Here is a 4941-nt window from a genome sequence, read left to right as displayed (position 1 = left end):
GACTGTAACATCTACACTTTGGTGTATTCTTCTTCCTTCTTGGTTCTGTGAATTGTATGGTGGGTATCCCAAGCTGCCTTTTGACTAATATTCACTTATCAATGGGTCTGTACCATGTGTGATGTTTGTATGTGCTTAGCCCAGAGAGTGGCACTATTAAGAGGTGCGGAGTAGGTGTGTTTGGGCTTAAGCCCCTCGCCCTAGCAGCTTTCAGATGAAAGTTAGAATTCTTAGCTCTGCTTGCACTGGGCCTGCCTAGATGCTGCCATGCTCCTCTTTTGATGATATTGAACTGAACCTCTGAACCTGTAAGCCAGCCCCAACTAAATGTTGTCTTTTATAAGACTTGCCTTGGTCATGGTGTCTATTCATATCAGGAAAACCCTAAGACAGGAAGACACCATGTATGTTCTTTTGTGACTGGGTTACCTCACCCAGAATGATATTTTAAAGTTCTATCCATTTGCCTGTGAATTTCTTGAAGTCATTGCTTTTAATAGCTGAGTAGTACTCCATTGTGTAAATGTACTTGCTTCAGCAGCACATATACTAAAATTGGAAAGATGCAGGGAAGATTAACATGCCCCCTGCGAAAGGATGACACCAATAGTACTTTTGGTATTGGAAGAATATCATTATGGCTGAAGATCTGTAACTTACAAATCATGTTTAAGGTTATCCCAGGCTTTAAGACTTTGACTTCCTTTTCTTGTGGTCACCTCAATAGGTGTCTTTCTTGAAGTTCAAATGCAATCCTATATACTATGATAAAATTGTCAGACTTAAATGTCTATTTAGCCATCTCTTATTTGTTAGGTTTTGTTCTTATCTGTATCTAAGGAGATGATAAAACTTTTCAGGAGTCACTGAAGGGCATCTACAGTACAACTTCCCTGATTACATAATATCTATCTGTCTATCTATCTATCTATCTATCTATCTATCTATCTATCTATCTATCTATCTATCTATCTGTGGTGAGAAACACTCCAAATTGTTTATATCATTTTCCTTTGACTTCTCTAGAAGATTTCCTTTGCAGCTGTATCCCAAACTGTGGATTGCTGTCTATATGCAAGTGAGGACAGGAATAAGATAAGGCAAGATCCTGTGATTGGGCAGTGGAAAAGGAAGACAGGCTGATTATTTTTGAGCTGGGACAGAGAGACTAAGAGGAAATGGGAAGGAAGATGGAGAAAGATAAAGACAATCCAGATTCCTCGTGTCTTTAAACAGCCACAGGTAGCTATAAGTATCTTATAAGGGATGGATAATTACAGGACAATTTGTCTTATCTAGGTGGGCAGTTTATATCAATATCAGTTGGCTCTGAGTTCATTGTGTGGATGTTTTGTGGGGTGAGAATTTACTGATATAAATCTGATTGATAAATTACAAGCCTCTAGAATTTTGATTTACTGGGTTACAGGGGTTTGTGACTGCTAACCACAGAGGGCAGATGACTGGTAATGTGAGCAGAATCCACACAAGAGAACTGTGAGATGGGCAGCAATCCATGGGGAGCCATGGAGACAGTAAGATGCCCGAGGCCCAAGAGTAGATGGCACTAGCATGGGATGGTGTATTTTTTATTTTATATAACACCAAACCTTTCTGAAATTAACCAAATCAGGAAATTCTGAAAAAAAACATAATATATTATTTGTGCATCCTTTTACGTTGGTTATTCAGTAGGACATTATCAGCATTCCTTAGCCCTTTCCAATTTTAATAGCCCAGTATTTGAGTGTTCCCACAATCCCATCTAAACTGTGATAGTGATGGCAAGAACTATGCAGGCCAGTTCTGTTAGTCCCTTTTCCTCCTTCTGAATATTACACCTTATTTCTTTACAACATTACAGAAATGGAAGCATGCCTCTGTTCTCTGTATAAAATGAAAAATTAAGATTGCAATTTGATGCATTTGCCTGAAGTAAAAGCTAATAATGAGAAAATGCATTTTAAGTAAAATCTGGGTGAAAGAAAAGTATTTATATTCATTATAGGTATTTTGATTTGACATATAAATGTCCATATTAGAAAATTATCTTATGATTTCTTTAAAGAAATCTTCATGAACATTAGGAAAAATATGTTTTGTGCAGGTAGATTTTGGAACATAGTTATTATGTGTAATTCTAGAACCTTTTATAAGAGAGTAGTTCAAATTTCACTGTTAAGATTTTGAGCTTGGTAATGATTTGTCATGGGGTGAGGATGAATTCTGTGCACTGAAAGGTAGTGGACACCATCATCTGTTTCTGCCAGTGTTAAACTCATAATTATTTTATGAAGCTGGTAAATATCTTAGAGGATGGGACCATCTCTAGAACCACTTAGGGTAGGACCCATAGATCTACTCTGTGTTCTACTCTCTAAAACTATCTTGTTCTGAACCCCTCTCCATTTGAAAGTTCTAAAGGATTATATTTTTATAAGTGTGACAGGAAATACTCTACCTTTTCCTTACACTGACACATTTTTAATGTCATAATTTTGTTTCATTGTTTAAGGCAGCTTTCCATCTAATGAAATAACATGTTTTACTTGTCAGGTACTCAAATTTTGGTTTTAAATATCAAGTGACTTTAAGATCTGAGTTGGTAATTGTGTGAGGTCAAAGACTAAAATGAAAGAGTTTATCGCCACACAAATACGTCATTGTTTTCTTCATTAGCTTAGACAGTAAAAAATTTATATGTTAGGTAGGAAATAAATCTATCAAGATGGGTAAATAAAATGGTGCATATTCACAAGCTAAAAATACCATATATTTGTAAAACCAAGCAAAATCATGAAATTTACAGGAAAATACACAGATTTATAATCTATAACATTAGTAAAGTCACCCTAACTCTAAAGGTGGAAAGCATCGTATTCGCTCTCATATGTGAGTATTAGCCTATAATGTATTCATATATTTGACTGTAAATGTGAGCAAAGCATACTATCTATAAAGGAGACTAAGAAGGCACAGCACTGTGACAAGGAAGTATTGAAAAAGCAAACAAAACAAAATAAAACAAAACAAAAAACCCAAATCATGAAAAATATATAAAGATAATAGTTTTCCAAGTTTCTGTTTCATCAGAGTATTTGTGTGTGCATGGTGGATAAGTCAGCAAGAAAGTAACTTATGTGTAAAACATCAAGCAATGCTCCATGGCTACAGAATAGCCATTCCAAGTTTATAGAAATTTACTGAGATTCATAGATTTGGGGATTGAGCAAGTATTTGAGTGGCTGCTTTAATATAGCTATGAGATTAAAATTTCAAGATGATTAAAAATTATAAGAGTGAAAAAAAATAAAAAACACAAGACAAACAATTCCATTGCAAATCAATGACTTTCTGTAGAATTGTTTTAAATAAGTTTAATAAAAATGTGATGGGGAAAAAAAAGAAGACTCAGAGAGTCTTTAAAGGAGAAAATGGCATTTAGAGATATTACACTTACCTAGTAGTCAGGATGTGGTAAGTGGGGACCTCTATTTCTCTCTCTCTCTCTCTCCCCTCTCCTCTCCTCACCTCTCCTTTCCTCTTCTCTCTTCTACTTGTCAGTGGATGAGCATTGACTTACAGACTTTGCTTTCCAGAATGATATTCCTCTACCAAAACTTTATGGTCACCTTTGTTTTAGTTTTTTCTATTTTCTAGAAATAAAATAAAATATTTAACATTTATTTCTATGTCATGTTTATTTGTTAGTCAAGCTATTTTTAGTAATTTTATTTTTCTTGGATATTTTACATATTTACATTTTAAATGTTATCCACTTTTTCTCCCATACTGCTTCCCCCTACTTTTACAAGGATATTCCCATTCCCACCAGCCCACAACAACCTAAATGTCCTGGCATTATCCTGCATTGAGAAAAAGCTTCACAGGGGCTTTTCCTTCCATTGATTCTGGTCAATGCCATCCTCTGCCACATATGTGGTTGAAGTCATGGATTCCTCCATGTGTACTCATGGTTGGTGGTTTACTCCCTGGGAGCTGTAGTAGGGTTTAGTTGATAGAGTTGTTCTTCCTATGGTGCTGCAAACCACTTCTGCTTCTTCAGTCTTTTCTCTAATTCCTCCACGGGGGCTCCCTTGTTCAGTCCAATGGTTAGCTGCAATCATCCTCATCTGTATCAGTAGGGCTCTAGTAGAGCATCTTAGAAGACACCCATATCTGGCTCCTGTCAGCAAGCACTTCTTGGCATCAGCAATAGTGACTGGGTTTGGTGGCTGCATATGGGATGGACACCCAGGTGGGGCAGTCTTTGGATGAACTTTTCTTCAGTCCCTGCTCAACATGGTGTCCACCCATGAGTATTTTGTTCTCCCTTCTAAGAAGGATTAAAGCATTCACATTTTGGTCTTCCTTCATCCTGGGATTTATATGATCTATTAATTTTTTCTTAGGCATTCCAAGCTTTTGGGCTAATATCCACTTATCAGTGAGTACATACCATGAGTGTTCTTTTGTGACTGGGTTACCTCACTCAGGTCGATATTTTCTAGTTCCATTTATTTGCCTAAGAATTTCATGCAGTCATTGATTTTAGTAGCTGAGTAGTACTCCATTGTGTAAATATACCACATTTTCTGTATCCATTCCTCTGTTGAGGGACATCTGGATTCTTTCCAGCTTCTGGCTATTATAAATAAGGCTGCTATGAACATAGAGGAGCATGTGTCCTTGTTATATGTTGGAGCATCTTTTGGGTGTATGTCCAGGAGCACTCTAGCTGGGTCCACAGGTAATACTGTGTACAAATTTCTGAGGAACCTCCAGACTGATTTCCATAGTTGTTGTCCCAGTTTGCAATCCCACCAACAATGGAGGACTGTTCCTTTTTCTCCACATCCTTGCCAGCATCTACTTTCACCTTAGATTTGATCTTAGCCATTCTTACTTGTATGAGGTTGTATTTCAGGGTTGCTTTGATTT

The 4941-nt window shown here is 36.8% G+C and overlaps 1 non-coding gene across 1 annotated transcript; it reads left to right on the top strand.

Annotated features, from left to right (window-relative positions):
- The first annotated feature begins 525 nt into the window (after positions 1-525).
- Positions 526-633, top strand: LOC120097657 (U6 spliceosomal RNA). Its single transcript, XR_015640580.1, has one exon. It is a non-coding gene; the product is annotated as a U6 spliceosomal RNA (small nuclear RNA).
- The last annotated feature ends 4308 nt before the right edge of the window (positions 634-4941 follow it).

This window comes from Rattus norvegicus, chromosome 16, assembly GCF_021556685.1.
Source record: "Rattus norvegicus strain SHRSP/BbbUtx chromosome 16, alternate assembly SHRSP_T2T, whole genome shotgun sequence".
Classification (NCBI taxonomy): domain Eukaryota; kingdom Metazoa; phylum Chordata; class Mammalia; order Rodentia; family Muridae; genus Rattus; species Rattus norvegicus.
This window is presented reverse-complemented; position numbering and strand designations above follow the sequence as displayed.